Source organism: Littorina saxatilis, linkage group LG6 (genome assembly GCF_037325665.1).
Source record: "Littorina saxatilis isolate snail1 linkage group LG6, US_GU_Lsax_2.0, whole genome shotgun sequence".
In the NCBI taxonomy this organism is placed as follows: domain Eukaryota; kingdom Metazoa; phylum Mollusca; class Gastropoda; order Littorinimorpha; family Littorinidae; genus Littorina; species Littorina saxatilis.
Genome location: NC_090250.1, coordinates 44,398,780 through 44,413,310, shown reverse-complemented (window position 1 = coordinate 44,413,310; position 14,531 = coordinate 44,398,780). Strand labels below are relative to the sequence as shown.

The following is a 14,531-nucleotide window of genomic DNA, read 5'->3' as shown; positions in this document are numbered from 1 at the left end:
GCCGAAATAAATGTCTCACCATGACAATGACAAATGAGGATGGATGCAGGGGTAGACGTGTCGTTGACAGAGTACACCTTAGAAAAAAACACATAATGTGTGTGTGTGTGTGAGTGTGTGTGAGTGTGTGTGTGTGTGTGTGTGTGTGTGCGTGCGTGTGTGTATGTGTGTGTGTGTGTGCGTGTGGGTGTGTGCGCGTGTGTGTGTGTGTGTGTGTGTATGTGCGTATGTGTGTGTGTGTGTATGTGCGTATGTGTGTGTGTGTGTATGTGCGTATGTGTGTGTGCCTGTGTGTGTGTGTGTGTGTGGACATTAGACCAAATTTCCGGGTATAGGATGAGGAGATGAGGATGAAACACAACCTTCTCTTTGCACACCACATTCATATTATCAAGTTGTATTGTATTGTACTGCATTGCATTGCGCACGTATCGTATGTTGTCGTATCGTATTGTATTTTATAAACTGTTTCTTCTTGACTAAAACAAATAATTGCATATGTCTGCTACCACACATAAGGGATTCTTTTTTCCAGAATATGTTTCCAGGACTGACCCAAGAACAGATGGATTACAAAGGGCGGGGGGGGGGGGGGAGGAGGGTAGCCTTCTCCAGCCTGAAAATGTAGCGTGTCGACTTTTTGCTATTCACACCACAGGTCAAGATCGTGTATATCCACCTCTCCCCAGAATCGCATTTTGACGATGGTCGTCACGCTGGTCGTCACGTTGGCTGGCGTTGAACGATGGTGGTACAGAGCTCCATTGACATACACCTGTACAAAAAGGCGGCAGTCAGTTTCCATCTGGAGAACACAGGATACTAGCACATGCACAGCCTAGTAACTGGCGGCAAAGTCAAAGTCAAAGTAAAAGGCGGCAGTTAGTTTCCATCTGGAGAACATAGGATACTAGCACATGCACAGCCTAGTAACTGGCGGCAAAGTCAAAGTCAAAGTAAAAGGCGGCAGTTAGTTTCCATCTGGAGAACATAGGATACTAGCACATGCACAGCCTAGTAACTGGCGGCAAAGTCAAAGTAAAAGGCGGCAGTTAGTTTCCATCTGGAGAACATAGGATACTAGCACATGCACAGCCTAGTAACTGGCGGCAAAGTCAAAGTCAAAGTAAAAGGCGGCAGTCAGTTTCCATCTGGAGAACATAGGATACTAGCACATGCACAGCCTAGTAACTGGCGGCAAAGTCAAAGTCAAAGTAAAAGGCGGCAGTCAGTTTCCATCTGGAGAACATAGGATACTAGCACATGCACAGCCTAGTAACTGGCGGCAAAGTCAAAGTAAAAGGCGGCAGTTAGTTTCCATCTGGAGAACATAGGATACTAGCACATGCACAGCCTAGTAACTGGCGGCAAAGTCAAAGTAAAAGGCGGCAGTTAGTTTCCATCTGGAAAACACAGGATACTAGCGCTATAGCACATGCACAGTCTAGTAACTCGTGGTAAAGTAAAAGTAAAAGTAAAAGGCGGCAGTCAGCTTCTATCTGAAAAACACAGGATACTAGCACATGCACAGCCTAGTAACGGGCTTAATAGTAAAGGTAAACGTAAAAGGCGGCAGTCAGTTTCCATCTAAAAAAAAACCACAGGATACAAAAAACAGTTCTCTGACACACAAAATCCGAAGCGAGAAAAATTGTGACCTTATGTCATTAGTTTACATGCTTACATATCTTTTTGAAAAATTGTGGGTTATTGATTTTTTTTCCTGACGTCAAAGTTCTTCTCCTGAAACAAGTGCTCAGTGCAGTGCTCAGCCAGCAGCCACAGACACAGTCAGACGGACACGTATACTTTATAGTTCAGAAATACCACTGCCATCTATGACAACGATAATGCGATCACGTGACACCAGCATGAAATCACAGACAATGTACATTCTGAGAACGTTGCAGTCTTTTGTTTTTTCCTTGTGTGGCAAAAGTCAAGGTTCGTTTCTCAAACTAGTTCTCTACGTCAACAAGTCCGCCATGTATATAGTTATGTCCCCTGAACATAAAAAATATGTTAAAAGGATGTATCAAATTTATAAGTCAGAATTATCGCTTTTTAACACAATTGTTCTGCAGTTAAAACACAATGCCCCAATTATCTCCGACCACATTGTTTGGTAAAAAAACAAAACAAAAAAAACAAGTCGCGTAAGGCGAAAATACAACAGTTTAGAGTCAAGTAGCTGTCGAACTCACAGAATGAAACTGAACGCAATGCAACGCAGCAAGACCGTATACTCGTAGCATCGTCAATCCACCGCTCATGGCAAAGGCAGTGAAATTGACAAGAAGAGCGGGGTAGTAGTTGCGCCGAGAAGGTTAGCACGCTTTTCTGTACCTCTCTTCGTTTTAACTTTCTGAGCGTGTTTTCAATCCAAACATATCATATCTATATGTTTTTGGAATCAGAAACCGACAAGGAATAAGATGAAAGTGTTTTTAAATTGATTTCGAAAATTTAATTTTGATCATAATTTTTATATTTTTAATTTTCAGAGCTTGTTTTTAATCCAAATATAACATATTTATATGTTTTTGGAATCAGAAAATGATGGCGAATAAGATGAACGTAAATTTGGATCGTTTTATAAAAAAAAAATTTTTTTACAATTTTCAGATTTTTAATGACCAAAGTCATCAATTAATTTTTAAGCCACAAAGCTGAAATGCAATACCGAAGTCCGGGCTTCGTCGGAGATTACTTGACCAAAATTTCAACCAATTTGGTTGAAAAATGAGAGCGTGACAGTGCCGCCTCAACTTTCACGAAAAGCCGGGTATGACGTCTGAGGATATCATACCCAGGAACTCTCATGTCAAATTTCATAAAGATCGGTCCAGTAGTTTAGTCTGAATCGCTCTACACACACACACACAGACAGACAGACACACACACACACACATACACCACGACCCTCGTCTCGATTCCCCCCTCTATGTTAAAACATTTAGTCAAAACTTGACTAAATGTAAAAACCACCACTATACTTTGCAACAGCTTCCTTGAACTCGGAAAACTATTCTTGAACATGACCCCTTTTTTCAAATGTATTCGAAAACTTTGTTTTTACATTTAGTCAAGTTATGACTAAATGTTTTAACATAGAGACGGGGAATCGAGACGAGGGCATGTGTGTGTGTGTGTGTGTGTGTATATATAGATCGGTTCCGAGAAAACTACTGGACAGATTTTCATGAAACTTCACATGAGAGTTTCTGGGTATGATATCCCCAGACCATTATTTCTTTTCTCGAATAAATGTCTTCGATGATGTCATATCCGGCATTTAGTGTAACTTGAGGCGGCACTGTCACGCCCTCATTTTTCAACCAAATTGGTTCAAATTTTGGTCAAGTAATCCTCGACGAAGCCCAGACTTTGGTATTGCATTTCAGCTTGGAGGCTTACAAATTAGTTAATGAGTTTGCTCATTAAAGTTGTCATTAAATCAAATTTTCGCAAAGAGATTCAAAATTGATTACATCATATTCTTCATCAAATTCTGAATCAGAAAATATAATACATAGGTTATGTTTACTTTTTAGACGTGATCACAAGGTTAATTAGTACCACGATTAGAATTTAAGAAATCGATCCGAAAACGATTTCATCTTATCCTTTATCATTTCCTGACTCCAGAAACATATGTATATTCTTCTTCTTCTTCGTCGTTCGCTACATATGTATATGATATGTTGTATTTAAAACAAGCTCAGAAATTTAAAAAGAATACAGAAAAGCACGTTTTTCTCCTTACCACAATACGCTACCGCGCTATTCTTGCTTGTCTATTTCACTGCGTTTTGCACGTGGGAGGTGATCGATTTCCTTCTCGCGGCGATTGACGAAGCTGTATTGTCTTGGTGGAAAAATGCAGTGCGTTCAGTTTCATTCCGTGAGCTCGACAGCTTGACTAAAATGTATTAATTTCGCCTTGCGCGACTTGTTTGTTTTTTGTTTTTCCAACATGTTTTTACTTCTTTTTGGTACATATATCACATGACAACAACATCAGACAACAGCATCAAATAACATCAGACTTACAAGACTATGCTATATGCATTCGAAAACTTGATTTCCATTTACAAATCTGATTCAACTCACATCAAAAGCATACTCCGAGGAAGCAACCAGTTCCAGAGAGAAGGGAACTAAACGTGCCAAGGGGAAGGCAGGGGAGGTAACTTCTTCTTGGTTGTAGTAGGTACCACTCTTCCAGGAGAAAAATTTCGTTATGTTTTTCATGAACTTGAAGGATACCACGTGCGGACGATCACCGTTGGCGTCGTAAAAGACAAATGCCAACCTGGAAATCGGAAAAATGATTATAATGAAAGACGACGAGGCTGAATCGGTGATAGAGTACAGGCAAAATTAGTTTAAATCAAAACAGCTTGTACCACCCGTTGATCAAAGTATTATACTCCTTTATCCTTCTTGTACTATTACTAGTGAATACTGATAGTAATAGTACAGGGAGAAAAAAGCAGGGGCGGATTAGGGGGGTGGTTACAGGGGTTCCGAACCCCCCCCCCTCCCCCCCGGCTGTAAAAAAAAAATCTAAAAAAACTGTTTGTGAATTTTGTTGTCTTTTTCTGTCTGTAAAGCCGGGGGAAGTGTTAACTGTTTAATCAGTATCATTTTTGTACAGTTTTAACTGCCACTCCTATGCGACATGTCTTTCTTACTACTGTATGATGTCGGGAGCAGATATCATGGAAGATAAATTGCCATTATTTAATACTAACTTTAAGAAATAATGAGTGGCTGCCGACACCAGTTGATCATGTTTAAAATCAAGGATAAGCCACAAATTGTTTATAAGATAGCTAAAATTCTTCAGCTTCAGGGGGGCTTTGCCCCCCAGACCCCACAACGGGGCGTTGCCACGGTACCCCCTCTCTACCGACCCCTGGACCCCAGGTTGTAACACCCCCCCCCCCCTCGGGCTTAACTGCTCCGCCCCTGCAAAGGATTAAGATACTTCAATCGACCGGCGCTTTGATGCAAGCTCCTGTGGTTTTAACTATTAGACGTGCAAAAGTAAAGACTGTCCTGTGACTTACTCTTCTTCTGCGTCCGAGGGATGCCACTGATACAACGAATAATGTAACAAAAACGAATAATGTAACAATTGTTACCCATTTTAACAACAGAATATTTATGGAATGTAGTACGAAGGCTACCACAACGCAACAGTCTTAATCTTGTTTCTTTCATTAAATTGGTACAAGCTCGAAACCGAATTTATATTTCCAAAATAGTGCTGTAATAGGTTTGCCTACTGTGTTTTGTTAAGGATTATTCGGATTTGCAGGGAATTCGTGAAAAACGTTTGACAGCAAAGGTGTGTGCCCAAAGTGGGTATCTGATTGGCTGCAGACCTGGGTGCACGAAACGGGCGTTCTGATGCGGTGTTATGATGGTTAGCCCGGAGTGAGAGAACGAGGGGAGAGAGAAAGAGGGGGTGGGGGTGGAGGGTAGAATCAGAATATAACTGCGTGTGTCTATCTGTTTGTGCATGTGTGCGAGTGGCGTCACTGATTCTTCAAAAAGCGTGCTTGCCATGTAGTCCGTGATCTGAGTGGACCAAATAGGTTGTCACGTTTTATAGTCAAATGAATGACCTAAAACGGTCAATTACTGCTAACTGACTAACCACACCACGATCCACTCTCGCAGTCACACAAAAAAGTTAGAATCAACAAAAGTATAAGTTCTAGACGTCTGTTTATATACACTAACTCTCCACCTCCCTCTTCTCGTGAAGCCAAAAGTGTTTTCACGACAAAAGCCAGTTAAAGTTTATGAAATAATATGGACACGCTGAACCGTGTAAAGTTAGAAAACACTTAGCTGCTCTGTAAAACGTCTTAGCCTGTACAGGCGTTAACACTCCACGTTGTCACAACTCAAAGTTCTTCATAAAGGGTGTGTGTGTGTGTATTACGTGTGTGTGTGTGTATTACGTGTGTGTGTGTGTGTGTGTGTGTGTGTGTGTGTGTGTGTGTGTGTGTACTTGCGCGTGTGTCTGTGCGTGTGTGTGTGTGTGTGTGTGTGTGTGTTGTGTGTGTGTGTGTGTGTGTGTGTGTGTGTGTGTGTACTTGCGTGTGTGTGTATGTGTGTGTGTGTGTGTGTGTGTGAAAAAGAGAGAGAGAGATAAAACATCATTCCTAATTCGTAACGTTGTAACAATATGAAGGAAATAGGGAAACGTATTGTACACTTTTGCTAGCAAACAAAGAAGGGCTTATGCATGGTTTTTTTCTTTCTCTTTAAGTGTGTTGTCAATTTGGCAGTTGTCATCGCCTCATCATAATACATTGTGAAAAACAATATCACAGTTTATATAGGGAATATGACACTCGCTTATTGTTCGGAATGATCAAAGTGCTGTTATGATACTACATGGTGGAACTTAAAGGGTGGCGCGTATTAAATACCTATTTTCATTTCACTCCTAGTTTTGTCATTCATATTGTATTTAATGTTCATGCAACTTGTAGAAAACCGCTAGAAAATGATGAGTTAATCAATTTCGAACTATAGGACAATAAAGAAATGAAAATGGGAACACATTGAGAAACAAATGACAGACGCCAATTAGTGGCGGGAAAACGGCGTTTTTGCAAGCAAAGCTTTAAAGGAAGGCTGTTCAAATGAAAACTGCTCCTTGTGTGCATAAATGTATATATAGAGAGAGAGTTTGAAAAACTCGCAGTATACTGTATATTTATTTGCAAAGGATTTACAAGTTTTGTGAATGGTAAATGCCCACTGCTAAAGTCCCTTCCGCGAGAACACCCAGTGCATTCCGCTAGTCTGGTCGCAAAATAATTGTCGCCCATTTTGGTTGACTGACTCGCGGATTAGTGATCTAATGTCAATCAAACTCATTTTCTCTTAGATTTCAATGCTTCTTAAGCGCTCTGCCTAAAACTTGAATACAAATCTGGAGACAAAAAACACTAACATTTTAGAGCAAAATGGAAATGGGTACATCTTGTACGCATTCTTATTTTTTTTATAAACTTGACCAAAAATGTATTGCACAAGATTTTTCACCCAAATTAAAACATTAATTCCCGTATCGTTTCATCCAAACTGTATATGCCAGTGAAGGTCGTATACTTGACTATCTGTATCGCCTTTTGGTTTAAAGATTTCTTTTATAGGTATCACTTGACCGCCGCTCAATTACGGGTACCCTCAAAATCGACTGGACAAAAACGGAAGGGCTCATTGAAAAATTGAACAAAAATCAGAATAGGCAAACCATTGCCACTTAATTGTTCATACAAGAAGAAAGCCAAATCAAGTATCTACCCAGAAATGGTTGTTTTGTTTAGCTAGCTTGTGTATTACGCGTGCTATGCTATTCCTAATGATGCAGGTGTCGATCGCAAACGCGGTCAAAAACGGGAGGGTTTTTTCGTCATTTGCAGGGGTATTATGACAAAAAGCGCTGTATTTTAACAATGACTTAGTGGATTGCTTTGAAACTTTTAGAATATTTTACCAACATACTTCGGACGTACTGCGAGTAAAATGTTGAATCGTTACATGTATTTGTTCAGATGTGACGCAATGTTTTAAACTCATCATTGGATTGTTCCCCTGTATCCAACAAAATCATGATTTTGCATGTCTACAGATCAATTATTAATACAGATAATGTCGAAGTTTCATTTGCGTGTAACCACTGGCGTGAATTTGCTAGTCATGCAAAAACATGAGAGAAAAAAATAAACGTTCACGCTGTTTCGCACTGAGACCAGTAAAAATACCGCTGCATGCCTCTCAAAGCATGCTGCGGTCACGCTTGGCTGGGCATCGCTGTAGCACCATCATCTTCCCTAAAGCCTCATTACATGCCTAGCACATTTTCTTCAGTGCTTATACGCATCTAAAACGTTTTCGTTGTTTGTATTAATCATTTGTCTAAAGACATGGGAACTCATAATTGTTTTGGACGCAAGTGAGCAATCCAATGACGAGTTTAAAAACATGTTTCAAGACATTGCGTCAAATCTGAACAAATACGTGTAACGATCCCTACTTTTGCTAGAAGTACGTCTAGTAGGTTGGTAAAATATTCTAAAAGTTTCAAAGCAATCCAAGTAGTTATTGCTGAAATAGAGCGCTTTTCGTCACAATATCTAACAAAAACAAAACAAAATCCTGTTTTTGACCGCTCGTGCGATCGACACTTGCATCAGTGGGTATAGCTTTAATTTGGGTGCGAAATCTGTTGCAATAATTTTTTGACCAAGTTTATGAAAGCTATGAAGAGGGTCAGCATCTAATGTTGTAAGATTTAGGCAATATCTTTGTCTTTTCGAAATTAGCATACAACAAAGTATATGTGAGTATGAAAAACGAACGTATCTGATGCTTAATAATAACAATTGTCAGTAAGTACTGGTGTCACATGACTGATGTGAACCAGTTGATTGGCTAATGGCGATGCGCTAAAACTGTTAGCGCACTCTTGGAGTGCGCTAACTTTTCCACAGAGCGTATTCTTACGCCCTTTACCTAAGCAAGACTGTGCTCTCATCCTCAGAATTAATTACTGACATGTAGCTTATATTCTCCACAATACCAAATGACCATAAATTCCCTACTTCTCAATTAAAGCAGAAGTGGTTTTTTTCTGACAGATTGCATGTGCCTGTGCCACAGTGCGGCTGCCACTGATCTAAAAATAGAAGCCGCTGGGTTTCATCTAATTCTCGCCGACTTGCATAGATTCTTCTCATCGTGTTAGTGGCATGTAGCTTATCATCCACATTACCAAATGATGAGTTAATATAAAATTCCCACCCGCTATCAGAAAACACAAGTGTTATTCCGACAACGTACCACCAGCTAGACCAGTTTGGAAGACTGACTCGATCGACTCTGTCATACGTAGCCGCACTGACTACACTGAAATACGACTGCATCAGTTCAGTAAATGAATGGTTTCCGAATTATTATTTCAAGGCAAGAACAATCGTAATCGAAAACGTGTAGGGTTCAGAACGTTCTTACCATTATAAGACTTATTACCAGCGTGCCTCGTGCGTGCAGACTCAGTCAGTGCAGACTGCATGCAGTGGTTTGATTGCCCTAGCAGACGACATAAACCCCGCTCAGCAAATTAACATGTTGGGCAAATGTGAACGAAAAAACGATGGGGATATAATACGTGTAGGGTTCAGAGCATTCTTACCGTTCATATTTAGTATCAGACTCCCCGATGAATGAAGATACAACACGAAAATATGCCACATTTGTTTTGAGAATGTGCGAACCGTCGAGTCCCGCGGCTTCGAGTCAATTCAAGGGGAGTCACTCCGCACAGTCAATCCGTCGAAGCTCGACTGGAGGTTTCGAATCGCAAATAATGAAGAGCACAGCCCTTTCTCCGAGTTCAAATGAGGTCTCCCTGAAAGATCATCACTGTTCAGATTAACGCTACACTGGAATTTACCAACAGAAATTAAAATGCGTGTGACGAAAGCACGACACACTTGAGACACCCCACACAAAAGTAGATCTTTACTGTACACGACCTGACCACACAGTTATGCCTATTCAAATGCGCGTTGCAAAATGTGCGCTTGGAATCTTCTTTTTTCTATGGCGGTACTGACAATATCGTTATTGAAACAATCCCAGTGCACTAAGGGATTTATAGAGCAAATCTCGAAAATAATTATTGAACTCAGCGCTATGCGCTTCGTTCAATAATGAATTTTCTCGATTTGCTCTATAAATCCCTTAGTGCACTGGGATGTCTCAATAACTTAAATAATAATAAATGAGCATTTATATAGCGCAACATCATAACTTTACAATTATGCTCTTTGCGCTTGACACATTTAAAATTAAAACACAGTTATACAAGCATTTACATCTACATTCATAGTCAGCAACGCTTAATTAAAAGCATACTACACCAAACATACATGATTAAACACGATTGTATGGCAACCGTTTCTACAGCTTTGGAACGTATCCCTTGATTTGTATTGACGTCAAGCCTGTGACGTCATTTGTAAGATTTACGTAAAACGACGTTGATTCTCTTTTGTTTACATGTATTTGCGGGTTTTCTGTGATCAAAAATAACTTTAAACCGAAATTGTAGTCACAAAAGTAACAGAGTTATTCCAGTTTTAAAACCATACCAGGCACTAGCATGACATCATTCATTGACAGAATTGTACATGATGGCTGCCATTACAATAACTAGAAACACCCAAACCTAACACATGGAAGGTTAAACTTGCTAAAAACAACAGAATTAAAGATGATTCTTTTTGATAACACTTTTTCGTTCAGATCACGGACTAATGTGAGTGACATGTGATTTTTGAGAGTGGATGCTAACCCTAACCCGAGACTGTATTATGAGCTATTCAACACTTTTTCTAATCTAAGTCTAACTTTTTCTAAGTTGAAAAAAGGGCTACCCCTGAATAGTGTTACAATTGTTACATTATTCGTTTTTGTTACATTATTCGTTGTATCATGCCACTCCCATTTACACTAGTGTTCTAAGTTAAGTTTTGACATTTTGCATTTCACCTAGGAAGTTTATAAAGTAATAAATGAGTTTGTTCATCAAACATCTCAAAAATATTATAAGAATTGAAATGTCAAGAACTGATTTTTAAAAAATAATTGAATTGTATGCTCTATCATTCATTGACTCCGAAAATAATGTAGATTAGACATGAATACTCTGGACATGTTCACACACACACACACACACACACACACACACACACACACACACACACACACACACACACACATACACACAGCGGAACGCATTAGCGCATGAACTACGCGAACTCACACACACACACACACACACACACACACACACACACACACACACACACACACACACACACACACACACACACACACACACACACGTGAACACAAAACGTACTTCGAAGCATTGGCAAAAGGAGTCCCATGGGCACACAGCTTCCATCCAACACCAGGAGTCCGGGGCAGGGGATAATTTATCAACCCAACCTGTTGTTGAAGTACCACTTATTACTCTCAAAAACCAAAGTTAATTTAAAACAAGTCGCGTGAAGCAATATCAAATCATCAGTCACTAGCTGTACCCGTATTTTTGAAAACATTATCGTAAAAATATACGCTTGCAACATGTGTTTTATTACACACACACACACACACACACACACACACACACACACACACACACGCACACGCACACGCACACATACACACACTCACTTGCACACGCACGCACACACAAACACACACACGCACACACTCACACACACATGCACACACACATACACACACACACACACACGCACATACACACACACACACACACACACACACATGCACACACACATACACACACACACACACACACACACACACACACACACACACACATGCATGCACACATACATATACACACACACACACACGCAGACACACACACACACACACACACACACATACACACACACACACACACACACACACACACACACACACACACACACATAAACCATCACCCTCGTCTCGATTCCCAATCTACGTCAAAACATTTAGTAAATACTTGACTTAATGTAAAAAGGGTAGAGTAGGAGGCACACTCCTTTCCGTGTAAACAATTCGGCCAACTGTTCAAAATCCAACCAGGGTTTTACATGGGATAAGACCATTCCTCCACATTTGGCAGCCCGGGTGTTCTCTGTGACACTAGTGGCTTTTTATTTAAAAAATAAAAATAAAAAAAATATTCATTGCGTTTATGTTTGGTATGGGACCCAGTAGAGTCTTATTCCATTTATAAGGCTAGCTAGATCTGAAATGATGACCTGCGCTGTTTGCACGGAAAGGGGTGTGTCTTTAAAGGAAGAACCTTTTGGGGGAAATAAACAAGAAGTATATTCAGATATTTAAACAAAGTTAGCAGAAGCAAGTACTCAAATGCTGTACCGTATGAACTTCCATTCCGATATTCCGCTTTTCAATATAAAAAAACACGTAACATACCATTGTTACTTCAATGCCCAGGCTTTAGCATGGGCTACGAGCATCCTATGGCGCCTATACTGTCTTTAAGTCATCATAGATACCCATTTGTCAAAGCAGATTAAGACCGTTGGATTGAAGAAGTAAAACCTACAACCTAGCATACGCATGCAAAGTCCATGGCATTAAGAGTTAAAACGCTTCGCATAACAGTAAAAAAAAACAATTTCCGTTGGAGAGTATCTCCGTCTGAAATGACTACCAAACACAGCATTCAGATTTGAAAAATAGAACGCTCAAACACTAATTCCAAGACCTTCCTCGTGTGTGTTGTCATAAATTCAACTCCCAAAACGAACTCCGTGGCTCTCGGCTCAATTTTAAATCTGCATCTCTAGGAATACTGCATGAAATACTCAGGGTCGAAAGGTAGGACACAAATTATGACTCGCGCACAAAGACGTCACAATGAGAATTACAGTCAGGGATTCCTATATATACTCAATACACAGCAGGTATTCTTGGTGTGTGCTCATATCATCTCAACCCCCAACCTGAAATGTATAGCTATTGGGGCGATTTGAGGCATTTTTCTTGTTACATATAATCACTTAAAATATTTGTCCAAAAATCAACAGCCAATAGCTGCTTCGTGTGCGGAGTGGAATTACTTTTCACTGAATTTCACAGAGATATCAGCGACATATCCATGTTGTCTGTTTTACTATGTAGACACGTTCCTGCGAATGCAAGATACTTTTTTTTCCACACATGGACCCAGGCACTGCCATGCTTTTTAGACGAAGTGTGTTGAGTTGGAGAGCGATTCATATTTTAAATAGAGCTTAAACAATGACGACAACTCGTTGATTACTGGAAAATAAACCACGAGTGCGTATTTGCAGCCGCTTGGTAATTCACTTTTGAGTCAACGTTGTACGTATTCTTCCGCAACAGGGTCCAATCGTCTGGGTTTCATGTTCTAAAAATAAATTCTAGTGTTGATTATTTTTTAGCCCTCTTTATTCTTACTTCGAATAATCCACGTGTGATTTTTGGTGTAATCAAAGTAGTTCGTTCTAATTTCTCACTTGTCTAAAACTAATCAACTAGATTTAATCCACCCGGGGGCCCGGGTAGCTCAGGTGGTAGAGCACTGGACTTGTGATCGGAAGGTCGCTGGTTCGAATCCGGGCAGGGACGGACACGGGTCAACTTTATGTGCAGACCCAGAGACGGTATCCATCTCCCACCCCCGTGTCACCACAGTGGCACGTAAAAGATCTCGGTCATTCTGCCATAAGTGCAGATGGCTGATACCACCTAAACACGCATACACTTGTGTATCTCATCTAAAGTCGGGTTAAAACCCGGAAACATGCCCCAAATGGCTTTGCCGTGAGGGCGTAAAACTTGAATTACTCTCTCTCTCTCTAATCCACTCCTCGTTTGCATTGCAGGAGTTGTATAAATAGAGCTTAAACAATGACCACGAGTTGATTACTGGAAAATAAACCACGAGTGGGTATTTGCAGCCGCTTGGTAATTCACGAGTGTGCGGAGCACACGAGTGAATTACCAAGCGGCTGCAAATACCCACGAGTATATCGGCAAGGCACTGTATTTTCTTGTCCTTAATTCAATGAGCGGCAGTAAAATCAAACTTGGAGAATACATGGAATAACCTAGTTTTCTGGATAGTTATTGAAGTGACTTATACAAATAAATGGAAAAAAATAAATACTAATGCTATGGAAACAGCCGCCATATTGGATTTCTAGGAAACGGTTTTACAGCAACATCTTACATCGGACATGCATAATATTTGGCACAAGGATACACATGACTTGTATCTGCAATCATATAGAACGATATTTTGACTAAAGACTACAGTTGAATTGAAAATAATTTTTGTAATAAGGATTAATGAATTTCTAACTGCATATTCATTCATCTTTATTTCAAAAATTAATTTAAATTCAACTGTAGTCTTTAGTCACAATATCGTTTTATATGATTGCAGATACAAGTCATGTGTATCTTTGTGTCAAATATTAAGCTTTTCTGATGTATGATGTTGCTGTAAAACCGTTTCCTAGAAATCCAATATGGCGCTGTGCATGCCAGTTTCCATTGCGACAGCAATCTATGTCCTTTAGTTTTCGCAATTTTTTCATTTCTTTATATAAGTCACTTCAATAACTACCAAAAAAACTAAGTTACTCCATGTATTTTCCACGTTTCATTTTGGTCATTCTAGTGCCGCTCATTGCCTTAAGATCATAACGTGATTTTATTTGATTTGATTTGACTGAGGCTTCTCTTGAAATTCCAAAGCCTTTATTTGATGCATTGAAAGCTCACTGTTGGCTTTCAGTGCATGACAAAAACTAGTGCGAACAAATTAAGTCAAATATGCCCTCAAAGTGGTCAAACATTCACAGACGTTTTCGATTTCCGTTCAGTTTTCTTATTTAGGGCTGAAAGTTGGCAAA

General features: G+C 39.9%; 1 long non-coding RNA gene across 1 annotated transcript; it reads right to left on the bottom strand.

Moving 5' to 3' along the window:
* Positions 1-665: 665 nt before the first annotated feature.
* LOC138968194 (uncharacterized) lies at positions 666-11,030 on the bottom strand. The gene is made up of 3 exons (XR_011456103.1): positions 10,961-11,030; positions 4,114-4,315; positions 666-775 (listed from the first exon to the last, which is right to left on the bottom strand). It is a non-coding gene; the product is annotated as an uncharacterized lncRNA (long non-coding RNA).
* Between the last annotated feature and the right edge of the window lie 3,501 nt (positions 11,031-14,531).